This window comes from Hemicordylus capensis, chromosome 1, assembly GCF_027244095.1.
Source record: "Hemicordylus capensis ecotype Gifberg chromosome 1, rHemCap1.1.pri, whole genome shotgun sequence".
NCBI classification, from domain to species: Eukaryota; Metazoa; Chordata; class Lepidosauria; order Squamata; family Cordylidae; genus Hemicordylus; species Hemicordylus capensis.
Genome location: NC_069657.1, coordinates 219,176,841 through 219,195,212, shown reverse-complemented (window position 1 = coordinate 219,195,212; position 18,372 = coordinate 219,176,841). Strand labels below are relative to the sequence as shown.

Genomic DNA, 18,372 nt, shown 5'->3' with positions numbered 1-18,372 from the left:
TACACAGTCAGACAGGTGTTATTGACTGGTTTGTTTTATCCAGACATCGAGTCCTTCCCAAGGACGTGGGATGGCTGAATTTTATTGTCAATGGTTATAGATATCGTCGCAGAATATAGGCTGTTCCCAGTAAAGCTGCTTTTTGTAATTGGCTGATGGCGATTTCTGTGACCCCTATGGTGTTGAGGTGCTCTTCAAGGTCTTTTGGAACTGCACCCAGGGCGCCAATGACCACTGGGATTATTTTGGTCTTTTTCTGCCACAGCCTTTCAATTTCAATTTGTAGATCTTTGTATTCTGCGATTTTTTCTATTTCTTTGTCTTCTATTCTGCTATCCCTTGGTATTGCTATGTCGATTATTTTAACTTGTTTTTCTTTCTTCTCGACTACAGTTATATCTGGTGTATTGTGTGGCAGATGTTTGTCTGTTTGTAGTCGGAAGTCCCATAATATTTTTACATCTTCATTTTCTTCAACTTTTTCAATTTTATGGTCCCACCAATTTTTGGCTACAGGTAGCTTGTATTTTTTGCAGATGTTCCAGTGTATCATCCCAGCTACCTTGTCATGCCTTTGTTTGTAGTCAGTCTGTGCGATCTTTTTACAACAGCTGATTAGGTGGTCCACTGTTTCATCTGCTTCTTTACAAAGGTGGCACTTGCTGTTTGTTGTGGATTTTTCAACTTTTGCTCTTATTGCATTTGTTCTTAGTGCCTGTTCTTGCGCAGCCAGTATTAAACCCTCTGTTTCTTTCTTCAAGTTGCCATTCTTAAGCCATTGCCAGGTCTTGGTGATGTCTGATTTTCCACTTATATTGTGCAAATATTGACCATACTGTGGCTTATTTTTCCATTTTTCTGCTCGGTTCTTGACTTGTTCTTTCTTGTAGGCCTGCTTTCTTTCATTGGTGTTGAATAGTTTCGTGTTATTGACCATCTGAAGTGTTCCCGCCATCTGAAGTGCATCCTCTTCACTGTCCTTGATATATTCTTCAAGGCCTCTTTTCTCCTCCTCTACTGTTTGATGGACTTGCAGCATTCCTCTTCCACCTGAGCCCAACACTCTGGGCTCCAGCCTCACTTCTTGGGGAATTGTTACAGAACAGAGGGCCTACTGTTTCCTTTCCTATTCTAGAAATTTCCTTTCATATTCCTTCAGTGCAAGACAACCCAAAAGAACCCACCACCATCTAACAATGTCTATGAACAAATTGTAATACTCTTTCATCTTTTAAGAAGCAGGCTTTCATGGGTATCCCCTTTCCAATAATTGTCTCTTCAAGTTTAGAGCCTGCTTCTTAATTCTCAGTAGGGAATCTCTGGTCTTCCCGGTCTTAGTCCAACACTCTAACCACTACTCTATGCTGTATTTGTATTAGTGGTATTCTTTACATACAGTTATTTATTCATTGAGATAATGCATTATTTGTTTATAGAGATAGTTTGAAATCTTATTGGCAGCAAATTAAACACCTTGCTCCACATGAGAGCACAGCTGCTGCTTGGGGACTACTGTAGTCCGACTACAAGGATTCCTGTCATAGTGCCACTGAGGAAGGTCTATTATAGGCCGAAATGAGTTTGGAGAAAAAATGACGGATATCCCCCATATGTGGCTTGCGACGGATGTCAATATCCCATAGGATTTGAATTTCATATGAGCATCTGATTTGAGGACAATTGGACTTTCCCTCAATTTATACTGGATTTCCAGCCACTGGGAAGTTTGACTCATGGAAGACTGACCCACAAGTCATGATATTCTTTTCATGTCTATTTTGGGGACCTTGGCAGCAAGGCTGATTGTAAATTCTTAACCTATAAATTTGTGTTCTTATATTTGTTATATTTATGCACTTTTACTATTTTATGCATTTTGTCTATATGTATGTGCTATAGGAGAGTGTCCATTAAATGTTTTTCTATACTATTTTTCCATCCCATGGTTTTTAGAGGTTCTATATATTTCCACTATTTATAACTTCAACAGCTTTTGTATCTTCCATGCATACTTTTTTTAATACTTTAGTATCCAGGTTGTTAGATGGTGGTGGGTTCTTTTTGGGTTGCCTTGTGCTTCAGGTTGAACCCTTTCAGGTCCTTTTTCTATTCCTTCAGGAGTGTGTGATAAATCAATGTAGGGTCCTAACTAGCAGCTGGATGCATCTGAATGCACTGTTTTAACCTACCTTCTGTCACAGGAACAAAGGAAGCTGCCTGATACCAAATCAGACCATTGGTCCATTTAGCTCAGTATTGTATTGTCTACACTGACTGGCAGCAGCTTCTCCACGATTTCACACAGGAGTCTTTCCTCATCCTACTTGGCGATGCCAAGGATTGAACCTGAGACCTTCTGCATGCAAAGCAGCTGCTCTACCACTGAGCTACAGCCCCATCCCCAAAGATGGTACACGTGGGTCTCCCATCTAGGCATACCAAGACCTACTTAGCTTCAGCAAGGTGGTCAACCCCAAGTAACTGGGCAAAGAGGTACCTTTTTAATGTGGTGATTCTCTTTACTGAGCAGGGGGAGAGGTTCTGGCCCTATCCACCCCCAGCACAGTACCTCCAGTAACTGTTACTGGTATCTATCTCATGGTTCTTTTTAGATTGTGAGCCCTTTGGGGACAGGGAGCCATCTTATTTATTATTAATTATTTGTCTCTAAACCGCTTTGGAAACTTTTGTTGAAAAGCGGTATATAAATATTTGTTGTTGTCATATATCATGTACACATGCTTTTATTTATTTATTTATTTATTTATTAATCAATCATAGTTTTATTCCACCTGATATGTACATCTCTAGGTGGTGACCTAGAGGACCCAAATATACAGTATTAATACTTAGGGAAACAGAAATGCAGAATTAGAATCTTTATTACAGTCATCAACCAGGTTAAAACACACACACATACACACAATAGATAAGTCGTAACCTCCAGCAATCATAATTTAGCCAGTACTTTCTTGCAAAACACAGTTTAGAATACAGAGTACAACCAATACTCATGATTTTGCCAATTGCTTTCTTACACAGCTTGCAATGAAGCAAAATTTTGTCACCTTGGTGGAAACATAAATATCACTGTCGAACAAAAGAAGAGACACACAAAAGGCCGATGGCCTACATGGGAATTTAGACAGAATAGGTAACAGAAGTGCTAGCCGAATATCTCTACAGAACAAAGCAACATATGCTCGATCGTCTCAACCACTCCTGACCGACATGGGCATAACCATTGAGAAAAAGGAATACCAAGGGTCTAAGAGAGCTGAGGGCAGCGTATTCAAGCATGCCAAGGCAAATGCCCTTCTCAATTTGGCAAGAACAAGCTTATGTAAATATTTAGCTGGTCTATGGGGCTGAGCTACCTAAGAAGGGTAAGTGTCTGACTTGGACCCTAACTTCCTGAGCCACAATATCCCAAATCTACTAGGGCAGGGATCCTCAACGTTGGGCCCCCAGATGTTCTTGGACTTCAACTCCCATAATCCCCAGGCCCATTGGCTGGGGATTATGGGAGCTGAAGTCCAAGAACATCTGGGGGCCCAACGTCGAGGATCCCTGTACTAGGGTATCTCCTTGGCTTTTAAAACCCCTAAGGAGACCCACATTGGGATACAAAACCCATAACTTCCTAATTTCCTCTCAACTCCCTCTTTCCATGCAGATACAAAGTTGTCAATCAGGACCAAAGGTGTGAGGCCTGCTCGACCCTTAGGAAAGCATATACCACAGTATTTCAGGTGGTAGTGGTGGTGGTGGTGGTGGTGGAATCACGATCTGAAATAAAAATTACTTTCCACAGTCAATCATGGCAAAGTAAGCAATTGTCCTAGTCTTCCTTAAAAACTTTAAAGGATTGCATTGGACATGACAGTGGCATGATTCATGCACTGGCCCATACACGAGTTGTGTTGACCCCTCCCCCATTCATACTTTCCCCCATAAACTGCCTCCCCCCTTTGCCTCTGGCAAGGTTTAGTTCTGGCACTGGACCCCAGTTGGGAAACAAAAAAATGTGGGAGAGAGAGAGTGAGAGAGAGAAAGAGAGGGAGAGCTGAGGTGGGGGCATATGAGCAGAGAACAGGGTTCAACCCCCTATTTCTGCCTGCCCCCTGTGTGTGAAATATCCCCACCCCCACTCCACTTTATATGTATGTTCAGTAGCAACCCATGCTCTAATCTAAAACATGCCTCTGCCATTATCACATGCAGGTAGCCCTTTAGTGACCAAAAAAAAAAAAGCAAAAAGCAATGAAATGACTAAAACAAGACAGCTCACAATTCAGTTTCTCTCTGCAGCATATTTGTCTCTTTCCTGAAGAAAGTGTGTCCAGGGTTCAGTTCTTACAGTTTGCCACGGAGCAAATCTCTGCAAGTCTTGCCAGGCTTCTGAGTCACTCAAAAGCATTCGCATTGGCACAAACTTCTTTTACTTTGCAATGACTTGCCAAGAGCCCAAATGCAAAAATTTGTCTCAGCTGTGCCTGCCCAGTTTTTTTAAACATTTGATGGCAGCTTGTGAATGCAGTGTAAAGACTGTCTGAAAGGATATTTTTCCTTCTTGTTGAGGAAATATACACACACAGAGAGAAGACAGATAGATATTTACACACACAGAATACTTCTTCCCATCTATTCACCTGGCTGCTGCTTCAGTGGCAGATGAGAGTAAGGTCTACATCTCCACTCGCCTGGTGGCAGCAAGAGGAGTGCTACCAGCATGGTGTAGTGGTTAGAGTGCTGGACTAGGACCGGGGAGACCCAAGTTCAAACCCCCATTCAGCCATGAAACTAGCTGGGTGACTCTGGGCCAGTCACTTCTCTCTCAGCCTAACCTACTTCACAGGGTTGTTGTGAGGAGAAATCTAAGTATGTAGTACACCGCTCTGGGCTCGGATATAAAATGTAAAATAATAATAATAAGAAGAAGAACTGCATGGCTTTTGGCTTAAACACCTAACAAGCCTTCATAAGCAACTATCAAAACAGTTCAATCACATTTTGCAAGGAGGTGATACTGAACAATGGCTAACAACTGGGAAAACTCATCTCATAATGAAAGACCCAGCAAAAGGTGCAGTTCCAAGTAATTATAGACCGATAACCTGCCTGCCAACCATGTTCAAATTATTAACTGGAATAATAGCAGATGAAGTGATGCAACACTTATTAACTAACAAACAGCTTCCAGTTGAACAGAAAGGAAATTGCCCAAACACCAGAGGCACAAAAGACCAGCTGCTGATTGACAAAATGATTTTAGAAAATTGCAAGAGAAGAAAAACCAATCTAAGTGTTGCATGGATTGACTACAAGAAAGCCTTCGACTCATTGCCTCACACATGGATATGAAAATGTTTAGAAACAACTGGTGTCAGCAAAAACATTCAGATATTTATTTAAAAAGCAATGAGCATGTGGAGTACACAGTAAACAATCAATAGCGAGACACTTGGACAGGTTAGCATTAGACGAGGTATTTTCCATGGGGACTCACTATCCCCTCTGTTGTTTGTAATTGCCATGACTCCACTTTCACAAATACTAAACAAAACAGGCCTCGGATACCAAACATCTAAAACATCAAGTCAAATCAACCATCTGCTGTACATAGATGATCTGAAGTTGTATGGAAAGTCCCAGTCAGAAATCGAATCACTGCTAAACACTGTCCGTATATTCAGTAGCGATATAACAATGGAGTTTGGACTAGACAAGTGTGCTGCATTAATAATGAACAGAGGAAAAATAACAAAAAAAAGAAGGAGCAGAACTGCCCAATGGAAGCAAGATCAAGAACCTGGAAGAGAAGAACATTACAAATACTTGGGCATTCTCCAGGCTGATAACACTGCAAATGCTGAAGTTAAAAGAAAAATTGGAAGTGAATACATCAGGAGAGTTAGAAAAATCCTCAAGTCCAAACTCAATGGCGGGAACACCATACAAGCCATAAACACCTGGGCTATACCTGTTATCAGATACACTGCAGGAATAATAGACTGGACCCAGGCAGAGCTAGAGAAGCTAGATTGTAAGACCAGGAAAATAATGACCATCAATCATGCTCTGCACCCCCGCAGTGATATAGATAGGCTCTACCTCCCTTGCAGCTCAGGTGGAAGAGGAATGCTGCCAGTCCATCAAACAGTAGGAGGAGAAAAGAGGCCTTGAAGAATATATCAAGGACAGTGAAGAAGATGCACTTAAAATGGTCAATAATGAGAAACTATTCAACACCAATGAAACAGAGCAGGCCTACAAGAAAGAACAAGTCAAGAACCGAGCAGAAAAATGGAAAAATAAGCCACTGCATGGTCAATATTTGCACAATATAAGTGGAAAACCAGACATCACCAAGACCTGGCAATGGCTTAAGAATGGCAACCCGAAGAAAGAAACAGAGGGTTTAATACTGGCTGCTCAAGAACAGGTACTAAGAACAAATGCAATAAGAGCAAAAGTCGAAAAATCCACCACAAACAGCAAGTGCCGCCTTTGTAAAGAAGCAGATGAAACAGTGGACCACCTAATCAGCTGTTGTAAAAAGATCGCACAGACTGACTACAAACAAAGGCATGACAAGGTAGCAGGGATGATACTGGAACATCTGCAAAAAATACAAGCTACCTGTAGCCAAAAATTGGTGGGACAATACAATTGAAAAGTTGTAGAAAATTAAGATGTAAAAATATTATGGGACTTCCGACTACAAACAGACAAACATCTGCCACACAATACACCAGATATAACTGTAGTTGAGAAGAAAGAAAAACAAGTTAAAATAATCGACATAGCAATACCAGAGGATAGCAGACTAGAAGAAAAAGAAGTAGAAAAAATCACAGAATACAAAGATCTACAAATTGAAATTGAAAGGCTGTGGCAGAAGAAGACCAAAATAATCCCAGTGGTAATTGGCACCCTAGGTGCAATTCCAAAACAACTTGAAGAGCACCTCAACACCATAGGGGCCACAGAAATCACCATCAGCCAATTACAAAAAGCAGCTTTACTGGGAACAGCCTATATTTTGCGACGATATCTATAATAACCAACAGTATTGATAATAAAATTCAGCCATCCCACGTCCTTGGGAAGGACTCGATGTCTGGATAAAACAAACCAGTCAATAACACCTGTCTGACTGTGTAAACAAGAAATAATAATAATAAATTTCCCAGCATTCCTGGTGCACATTCCTGGTGTCATAATGGCCCCAAGCAATGGGCTCCTAGGGGAGGGGGGAGAAAGTGAGACCTCCTTTCCTCCTCCTCCAGAGGGCAGAATGCAAGTGAGTGGGATTGGACTGGAGGGGAGTTAGTGGGTTGGTACTGCTGCACTCCTGCGGATGTCACTGGAAGCATGCCAGGATCAAATTCAGTCCATAATGGGATTTAGAATAAACTGAACTTATTTCCTATTTGGGGAGTGGGAAATAGCTCAGTTTGCCGAGCCCAGTTACAATCTGAACCAGAGATAAAGGGTTGCTCATGTTCTGTATTTATTCTAGCATGTAAAACAAGTATTATATAAAAATAAATGCATGCCATAAAACAAAGAACTCCCCTGACATTTCTTATTGGTTTGTAATTTGTCTGTGTCATATCCATTTTAGCTAGCTGATATGGATTACTCTTGTTGTATCTGCTGATGATTAAAAAAACCCAGTCAAGTCACAGGACCTAGTTTTATTTTTCCAGTCCTCTGTATACAGACTTGCCATATGACTAGTCTTAATGGAGATTATGCTGATAGAATGGTATTTTAAAAAAAGGCACCCAGGACTAATTTCATGACCTCTTCCTCTGGAGCAGTACCATTCATGGGGCTGTAGGTCGGAGGCAGGGCATCTGCTTGGCATGCATAGGGTCCCAAGTTCAATCCTTGGTTTCTCCAGGTAGGACTGGAAAAGATTTCTCCTGCCTGACACCTTGGAGAGCTGCTGCCAGTCGGTGTAGAAGACAATCCTGAGCTACATGGAGCCATGGTTTGACTGAGTATATGGCAGCTTCTTATATTCCTACTGAAATCAAGACAGTTTTTATTTAAATGCAACTCAGTGACCACTTACCACTCTCATGTAAGCCTGCACCATACAGTGTTGATGTAAATCCAAGCCACAGTCTTCCTAAGCCACAGCCTTCGCGGTTTTCTTGTAGTCACATGCAAATGCCAAAAAGGGTTCTGCTCTTGGAAGTCAGAAAATCAGAGTGCAAACAGATGGTCACAAACCAGGTTGATTCTGGCAAAGAAGAAGAAAGAATTGAATGTTATATGGAAGGTGAACAGAAATGTTCATGAAATAAATGTCTGGCTATTAAACAAACATAATCTGGAAAAAAATTTTTGTCTAAGCAAGTCAACTTATTAGTCATTCCTCCTTCCTGCAATGGAGCACATGCACGCACGTACGCACACACACTTATTCTTAAATGTGTTTAAAATTAATAAATACATTTATTATTTAATAAATAAATTTATTATTAATTATACACACAAAAGGTACTGACAAACATATTATTCCCCATATCCATTCTAAATATTTGAGGACACATTTGCGTGTTTCATAAGAACATACAAACAGCCCTGCTGGATCAGGCACAAGGCCTATCTAGTCCAGCATCCTGTTTTACACACTGGCCCACCAGATGCCTCTGGGGAGCCCACAAGCAAGAGGTATGTGCATGCCATCTCTCTTGCTGTTGCTCCCCTGGAACTGGTACTGAGAGGCATCGTGCCTCTGAGGCTGGAAGTGGCCCACAGCCACCAGACTAGTAGCCATTGATAGACTTGTCCTCCATGAATAGGTCTAAGCTCCTTTTAAAGCCATCCAAGCTGGTGGCCATCATCACCACATCCCATGGCAAAGAATTCCATAGATTAATTATGCGCTGTGTGAAAAAGTACTTCCTCTTGTCAGTCCTAAATTTCCCAACCTTCAGTTTCATGAGATGACCACTGTTTCTAGTGTTGTTAAGAGAGAGAGAGAAATTTATCTCTATCCAATCTCTCCACTACATACATAATTTTGTACACCTCAATCATGTCTTCGCTTAGTCACCTCTTTTCCAAAGTAAAGAGCCCCAGATGCTGTAGGTTAGCCTCAAAAGAAAGGTGCTCTAGGCCCCTGATCATTTTGGTTGCCCTCTTCCGCACCTTTTCCAGTTCTACAATGTCCTTCTTAAGATACAGTGACCAAAACTGTATACAGTACTCTAGATGTGGCAGCACCATAGATTCGTATGAGGACATTATAATATTAGCATTTTTATTTTCAGTCCCCTTTCTAATGATTCCTAGCACAGAATTGGCTTTTCCACAGCTGCCATGCACTGAATCAACACTTTCAATGGGCTGTCCACCATGATCCCAAGATGTCTCTCCTGTTCATTCACTGACAGCTCAGATTCCATCAGCATATATGTGAAGTTGGGGCTTTTTGCCCCAATATGCATCATTTTACACTTGCTTAAATTGAACGTTATTTGCCATTGTGTTGCCTACTCCCCCGGTTTGGAGAGATCATTTTGGAGCTCCGCAAAATCTGTTGTAGATTTCACTACCCTAAATAGTTTAGTGTTATCTGCAAATTTGGCCACTTCGCTGCTTACTCCAACTTCTAGATCATTTATATACAAGTTAAAGAACACTGGTCCCAGTACTGATCCCTGGGGGACCCCACTTCCTACCTACCTACCTACCTCCACTGTGAAAACAGTCCCTACTCTCTGTTTCCTGTCTTTCAACCAGTTACCAATCCACACATGAACCTGTCCCCTTATTCCATGACTACTAAGTTTACTCAAGAGGGAACTTTGTCCAGAGCTTTTTGGAAGTCCAAGTATACTATGTCAACTAGATCACCTTTATCCAAATGCCTGTTGACACTCTCAAAGAACTCCAAAAGGTTAGTGAGGCAAGACTTTCCCTTGCAGAAGCCACGCTGGTTCTCCTTCAGCAAGTCCTTTTCTTCTATATGTTTAACAATTTTGTCCTTAAGTATGCTTTCCATCAATTTACCCGGCACTAAAGTTGCCCTCTGCTTGCCTGAAATACATCCATGTTGTGTGCATTGCATGATTGTGGGGTTCAGTTTCCTGAGAAATGTTTGCAAGTGAGGAAAGGCCTACCTTTCAAAGCCTAAGAGTAAGAAGAGTCGTTCCTCACCTATCGTGGGTTTCCCAATGGTGGATTTGAGTATCCGTGGTTGGGAAACTGTCACCACCCTTGCCAACTCTGACCCAAGTAGTCGTGCTATGGTGCCATTTAAAAAATTTTGGGGGGTGGTTTTGGGGGTGGGATTTCCAGGGGTCAGGAAGTCATTTCCGGGGGCCAGGGGATCATTTTCAGGGGTCAGGGGGTGGTTTCTCTATTTCCCCCCTTTTATTTTCAGGTACTTTCCCAACTGCAATTCCCCTAACTCCCTATTTCCCATGCAAGTCAATGTCTTGCCTACCACGAATTCACCAACCACAAGGGTTTTCAGGAACTGAACCCTTGCGGTTGGTGAGGGATGATTGTATCACAAGCCTTGGGTGGTAGGCCTTTCCTTCCTTAGACAGCTGCACCCCCCCCCCAAAAAAGCTACTGGCCAACAGTGGACAAGAGATAAAAATTAAGGGATTTGTAAGATCTGCAACAAATCCAGAAACCAGCTCTGTCCACATATCCACTCAGGTGACACTATTACAAGACAAAATAACAACGATCATAACAGGAGGGGCTCATCTTCCAACATGACATAAGCCACCACCAGCCAGTAATGCCCTTCTGGTGTCTACAAGGCACAGGACAAAGAGAATAAATGGACACAAATCTGACTTTTAAAAAGACAACCTTGAGAAACCTGTGAGAGAACATTTCAATCTCCCAAGATACTCAGCTACTGACCTCAAATGTTCTTCAACAGAAATAATTCAAAGGGAGGCGCCAACATGAATTGCCGAACTAGAACTTATCAGTAAATGAGATTATATTCAATTCAGACTTAATGGGGGCTGTGGATTTCCAACCTACCTCCCGCAACTTGTATAAAACTAGCATACTTAATATTATCACTACATAATGCTGCAGTGAATGAGTCAATCTGTTCTTTCTGTAAATATATTTTGGTTCTGCACAGAAATGGCACAGGCTTGTATTTTTGGGCCCACTATTCATTCCCCCCCTTATGCAATATTGTTTGTTAACTACCATGCAGAAACTTTCCATTCCTTTCCACACTTCAAATTATCCTTTCGTTTCTGACATAATATTTTGCTATTATCTAGCAAGATAATTCAATATTTGAACAGAACAATGACTATATGCTTGGCCAAAATCTAGCAGGGGGTGGGACTTGGTTTTATTTCACACAACTTGGTTTCAGATACTTTATTTATTTATTTATCTATTTAGGCCTTAATCAGTGGTGATTATTATGGTTCCTGGATTCGCGGTTGTTAAATGTTTAAATATAATAGGATGCTTCATCCACAATAAAATCCTCTTTAATTATACACATGCAAGCAAATTTGGGATTTTGCCATACAATAGCTTTATTTAATAGCCCACAAAAGACCATTTTCAAAGAAAAACAACTCCGCAAAGCACCACAGGTGATCTCCTTTTATGGCATAGTTAAGATTTGTCAGGCTTATTTAACCACTGAAGAAAGTAAATATGTTAGTGAACATGCCAAAGAACCAGAAGCTTGATTTGGTTCAACATTATTAAGACAATGAGATGCAGGCAGATGTTCCATGGCTCTTAATCAGAGAATGTTCTTGAAGAACAGCATGATTGAAAGACATACGATTTTGTTGTTGTTGATGAATTAGGGTACTGAAAGAGAAAAAAGGTACATGGCAATATTATCAATGAAGCCTCATGTTCTGAATCCCAGCTCCAGTTTTGAACTGTACATACTGATGGTCTTCTTGCTGATGGGGGTGTGGCAAAAAGTACTTCCTTATATATGAAGTCCATTTTGGATATTGATTAGTTGTCTTAAGCGAAAAGTGACTCTGACTTCATGAGTCCCCCAGTAACCTCACACCTCCACCTTGAGTAACCTTTGTCTGGCCCCAGGACAGTCAGCATGAAGAATCTTGTCTGGCACATTCAACTGAAGTTTTGGAGTTCCCCTCTGAAGAACAGGGAAAGTTGACTTCACTCTCTCTCTCTTTCAGAAAAACCCTGCTGTGCCTATGAGTCATCTAGAAGGAGATGGATACTCAAGGATCAACACAAATGTCTCTGTAATACTATTTAGTATAGTGCCTTATAGTCAGTGTGCAAGGCTAGGGCAGGGGGCCCTAGATCATTTTAGAAAACTATATCTGAAATTAGAAACTACTTACGATGTGATGCTTCGCACTGAGTCAAGGCCAAACTCAGTATGAACCATCAATTTTAAACAACCCTTTTCCTTCTTCACCATCATAGGGCCTCCCAGATCTGGCTCTTGGTAACAATATGTGGCAAGGGGTGATCATAATACTTGCCCCTTGTGCCATTTTCATCGTGAAAATCCCCTTCAGCAGCTAATGGTCCTGAAGTAGCCGTTTGCTACAAGGCAGATGCAGAAGATAGATAAGTACATATGATTTTGCAACTGAAGGAGAGCAAGAAATACGGCAGAGTTGTGAAGCAATGACCCGAACAACCATACTAACTGAGGAAAGAGGCACATTTTCAAGTGGTGACTCTGCAGGGGGAGAGCAACTGCCCCTATAGCACAGCATCCCTCCAGTGGCTATTGCTGGTGTCTTAGATCACAATCTAATTCTTCTAGTTTGTGAGTCCTTTTGGGACACTGGACCAGTTTATTTATTTTTCTATGTGAACTGCTTTGAGAACCTTTTTGTTGAAAAGAGGTATATAAATATTAATAATAAACCAACAACAACCACGATAATAATGAATACTCTGAGTTTTTGGTTGTAGTACTTTGGAGGGAGGAAAAGTCCTTAGAAGGAAAAACATCCTTCTTCAACCAGCTGATAAAGCATCAGATTAATACTCAGACTTAAACCCACATAGCTTTATCGATTTCACCTTCAAAATGAATAGCTCCAATAACTGGTTTAAGGATAATACTGCAAGATTTCTTGCATGAGGTGATTCAAAAGTTCCCTGTGTTTTTTCAGCCTTTATTTGCCAAAGGACATGATATCTTATATCCATTTGATTCTGTATACCTGTTCTGCTTTAAGTACTGCTGACATCATTCACACACAAACACACACTCACACACACTTCATATGTTCAGAGAATTACATTCCTCAAAGAGAGATCAACACTGGCAATAAAGTCATTTTGGGCTTTTATAAGTTATATAAACTAATCTTTCCCAAATGCAATCCTTTATCTCACTAATTTTCTTTTATGTAAGCACCTGGCATACTACTGTTTCCCTAAAAGCACAAGAAGTGCAAATTCAGCACATCTCTCTGTTTAACAACCAAAATACAGAGTCTGGTATGGACCATAAAGCAAAGGGCAATCTTCTCACTCCATCTAAAGGCAACAGGTAGGGTGGGGGAACTAACAGACAAATGATATAAACAAAAATGAACAATACAGACAAAATGAGAACCAAATAGATGTGGAAACTGCTCAAACCAGCTGCACTGCAGCAGTTAACAGGCAGCTGAAATCCCTCATGTCAGCACATTTGGGTGGGAGCATTGAGTGTGAGAGCTGCTTACAAAGTCCATTATCAGGACAATTCTGTGTTGTATTGGCATCACATTCAAATAAATAACTTGTATAATAAGCCCCAGTATACAGTACCCCATCCAAAAATCTGCAAGAGCATTACAGGAGCAGTTCCACACTGACCCCTAGAATCCTGCATTCTGAAGCAGCCCTGCTACTGAAGTCACTATAAGGCTACAGGAAAGCTGATTGGCCAGGGGGGCAGGGAGGTCAGGAGGGCCAGAGAGAGTCCGAAGAGGTCCACTGAAGGACCTGAATGCTGCCAGGAACACTTAATTAAGAGTCTGACAGTGCTTGAGAGGTACTAGACTTCAGAGCTGTAGCACCTCCTTCCCAACCAGCAATCAGCAACACATATACAATGTTTGCAGCATTCAGATTAGAGAATCCTGCCATATTACATCATTCCTACTTAAAAGAACCTATCCTCTCTGTTATTTTAAGACTAGGAGATAAAGAGAAGGGTGCTAACACAGCTGCCTCATAACTACTGTAATATGGACACTCAGTCACCTCTGCCAGCCTGCTATCTCTACCAGCTGCCTGCCTGCCTGCTTTGTTGGTGGGCAGACGGCCATTCTTACTAGTTGCAGGTGGCAGCTGTGGTGCTGCCGCAGCCACATGTCCTCCTCTTACTCCTCCGTCCCGTTCCCTGATGTTTGAAAAGGTGGAGAGAGGGGAGGATACAGAGTGTAAGGAAGTGGGATGTCGTCTAGGCACTCCCTCCCACTCTGGGGTCATTTGCTACTTCCTTGTCCTCCCATCAGGCAGTCTGTTCTGTTTGTTGCCAGTTGTTCCTGAGCAGCCAAGGTAGTATGGGAAATGGGAAAACCACTCTTCATGTTGCTTCAGAAAAAGTATTACCCTTTACCAAGTGCTGTCATTCCTAGCTGTCTAATGATTTGCCTGGATCTAAAGGCCTTTGGAGCCTGCCTCCCCGGCTGCAAGTTAAGCATAATTCCCAGGCACGCACACACACACACACACACACACACACACACACACACCCTGACACACGCAGCATTTGTAACTCGTGGGTTCTTGAGGGCGCAAACAGCAACTGAACTCACAAAAATGGAAGAAGATAAAACAGGCATATTTATGCAAATATCTATTTATGTATTTAACATATTTTTATACCTCCCAAAACTTGACACACAACTTAACATATTCCCCTCCCACATATTTATTTCCCCACTTCCCCCTCTGGCTCTAAAACAGAGATCATGCTCGGCCGCCTGGTGCAACCACACGACCCGGGACAGACTAAAGAGGATTTGGGGGCCCACAGGGGGTGTAGGAGCCCTGAATTTCAGCCCAGAAGTCCAAGGGTAAGAGCACCTCTGGGAATGTGTAGTGGTAATGCCAATGCCAACTCCTGCTTGGAACTCTGAGTTCAGCTTTAAGGCCATCCTTCTATAGTGCAAATTGTGTGGTTTCATATTTCCAAGGATTTACTTTAGAGGCTAATGAGAAACATTTTATGGAAAATGCATGGGAATATTTGGCTGTTTTTATATCCCACATGTTAGTTGTTTTCTCATGGGAAGGTTTTGCACAAAGTATTCAGAGAAATGCTTGGTTTGTTGATTTTGAGATCAATTAATTTTGCACACAAGCGGACACATAACAACAAACTTGGGGGACTGAGATTTATTTATTTATTTATTTATCCGTTCGATTTCTATACCGCCCTTCCAAAAATGGCTCAGGGCGGTTTACACAGAGAAATAACAAATAAGTAAGATGGCTCCCTGTCCCCAAAGGGCTCACATTCTAAAAAGAAACATAAGATAAAACTTCAGCAACAGTTACTGGAAGTACTGTGCTGGGGATGGATAGGGCCAGTTACTCCCCCCCCGCTAAATAGAGAATCACCACGTTAAAAGGTGCCTCTTTGCCAAGTTAGCAGGGGTTTGTGCCATTGATATGTATGTGCTAAGGCTGTTGAGTATGATATGAATGTTGGGAAGCACATTCATTTTGAAAAATTTTGACTGAATGGAGTTGAAGAGGATCCCCAGAAATTATACTGTCCTGGACGAACGGAGCTTGGACTTTTCGTAATTCACCTGTAGGCCCAGGTTGGAGAGGAGGTCGATGACTGTGCATAGGTCGCTCAGGAGGGACTGTGGATTGTCAGCTACCACGAGCCAGTCGTCGAGGTACGGAAAAATTTGAATGTTCTGTTGTTGCAGGGTCGCTACCACTGAAGCCATACACTTACTTGTTGAACACCTGCGGCGCGGATACCAACCCGAAGGGTAGGTTGCCATCACCTTAGCAGCTCCTTCTGTAGAGTGGCGAATTGCATGGAGCTCCTGCTTTGAGATTTGCATGGCTTCATGTAGGAAGACTTTTGCAGGGCCCTGATGCTCTTCAGGCAAATGATCTAGAAAGGGAGCAACATGGTCCACAGAAAAGACTGATATCTGGCGTAGTAGGCCTGATAATTTGTAATTCTTGTTAATAAAGAGGATATGGAATATAAACGCCTTCCAAATGTGTCCAATTTCTTTCCTTCGTTGTCAGGTGGGGTGGAGGAGGTGTACCCATGGAATTTAGAGAGTGAAGACACTACTACAGTGGAGTCGGTAGAAGGGTGCTGCTTTAGAAAGAAGTCATCCTGGTCAGGCGAGGCATGTACCTTATAGAAGGAGTCAAGTCTCTTTGACGTCTGGGGGAGGAAGGAAAACTTGGTCCAGGAGGCCTTGGAGACTTTGAGGATGGACGGGTTCAAGGGAAGCGATACCAAGGGACGGGCAACATCTTCAATCAATTGAAATAGGGGGTCCGGTTCGGATTTATCCCCCTGGGATAGTTGGACTCCCAGAGAAGCTGCCATGCGGGAGACAAAATCTGTGTATATTCTGAAATCTTCCAATGGGGAGCTGGGCCTAGGCTCCATTAAAAGTGTAGGCGGCGAGGAGCCCAATGATATCCTGTTGGACAAAGAAGACTCTGGGCCTTCTTCATCTGAGGATGAATCCGACGAGTCACTCGAGACCGGAGAAGGAAGGGGTCGGATTCGAAGCCGAGTGGGTGTCGGTCTGGAGTCTGGGGTGATTGTGGCTGTGGCCGCCTGCACAGGGGAGTTTCTGGGTGGAACCCGTGGTGGGAGCAGAGACATGGTTCGAGGTGGAGGAGGCGGAGGGAGGGTTGCTGTCCCCAAACGAGGGCTTGGTATTGAGGTCGGTACCAAAGACGATGGTATTGCAGGGCAGGGTGAGGCAGAACATTGAAGAGGCAGTTCTGTGGCGGCCGAGGCCAGGCGGTGTTGACAAAACTCCTGGTGCACGTAAAAATAGTTTGCCTCCTCCTCTACCTGTAGGGCGTAGTGCTCGTCATGGGCAGCTTCGAGCTCTCTATTGGTCCACCGACAGGGTTGCTCCGGAGGAAGTTCCTCAGGTTCAGAGTCCCACTCAGACTCACATACGGGATCGTGAGGACTAGATGCATAGCCTACATCCACATCCAGAATGGTTTCCATCTGAAGCATACGGGATCGATGTTTGGTATCGTACATCAATTTCTGCCTTTTCTTAGCGGGCTCCGAAGGAGCACGACGGTCCTTCTTTCTCTTTTTAGCAGTTTGGACGGAACGTGGCTCAATGAGTGCTGCTGTCGAGATCAACACTGCCACGGAACTCCTCGGTACCAAAGTCGAAGCCCGAGACACGGGATCGATCGGTACATTAGCCTCTGGAGTGGCTACTGAGATCCCCATTGGGGACGAAACGGGCTGTAAGCCCAGGCCGAAGGCCTGCATGGTAGGCAGTTTGTCCAAGCCCGACCACTTGAAGGCTTGTTCCCAAAGCCAAGAATGAAGTCGAGACACTCAATTCTTGCGCGCCTGCTTGGTGAAGGCTGCACAGTGTGGGCAAGAGCCAACCTTATAGGCCTCGCCCAGGCAAAAAAGGCAAAGTTCGCGGCCATCGGTTGAAGGGATCTTAGATTTGCAGCAACCACACTGCTTGAATTTTGTAGTCTTGGCCACAGGCTGGAGAAGTAACAGAGAAAAAACGGAGATGAGGGAACCGTAGCACGCCGGGCCCGAGGGCCACGATGGGACAGTGCTCCAAGAAAAGATTGAAAGGGGGGGGGTACGGGGGACAAAATAAAAATGCTAACAAAAGGGAGTACTGAACAAAATATCGGGTAAAAGTGGTAAAAGGTTTGTACTTAGCAAAGTGATATCTAGCAAGGAGTGCTCGACAATGTCTCTTCTATTGTGGACGAAGAAAGACTGGAGAGGGAAGCCCACGCAGCTGCCTATATACTGAGGGGGCGGGGTTACCGCCAAAAGTTGAGAAATCTAGCTTGGAAGCTCTGACGTGGTCTCTCTGCGCAGGCGCAAAGCCCATTCGTATAAAGCACAGAGACCACATCGAAGAACCAGGATGTCTCTCACCACTCATGCTTCCTGCTGATTCAAGAGCAGCCTACCTTGCATGGAGATCTGGTCAACCAATAGGCTTTTACAATTCTCTGCCCTCTGCCTCTGTTTTCCCTCCACAGGTATGGAACATGGCCCTGTGAAGGTGGAACTATAAAAGTAGTAGAAGTCCAGGAAGAGGGCAGTAAGAAACCAAACATAATTTGGGGGTGGTGTGGTGGTGAATGGTGTTGTTTTCTGGAGAACTGAGAAGTCCAGGC

The 18,372-nt window shown here is 43.0% G+C and overlaps 1 protein-coding gene across 8 annotated transcripts in view; it reads right to left on the bottom strand.

Annotated features, from left to right (window-relative positions):
* Nucleotides 1–18,372, bottom strand: part of SPATS2L (spermatogenesis associated serine rich 2 like) — a 189,627-nt gene that overhangs the window by 79,747 nt on the left and 91,508 nt on the right. For 6 of the 8 annotated variants that reach the window (XM_053278995.1, XM_053279013.1, XM_053278979.1 and 3 more), the window contains one exon: nt 8,087–8,257. The gene's annotated coding sequence lies outside the window, so the exon portion shown is untranslated. Of the gene's footprint in view, nt 1–8,086; nt 8,258–14,229; nt 14,369–18,372 lie in introns of those variants that run through there. The other 2 variants (XM_053278985.1, XM_053279004.1) reach the window with 2 other exon arrangements.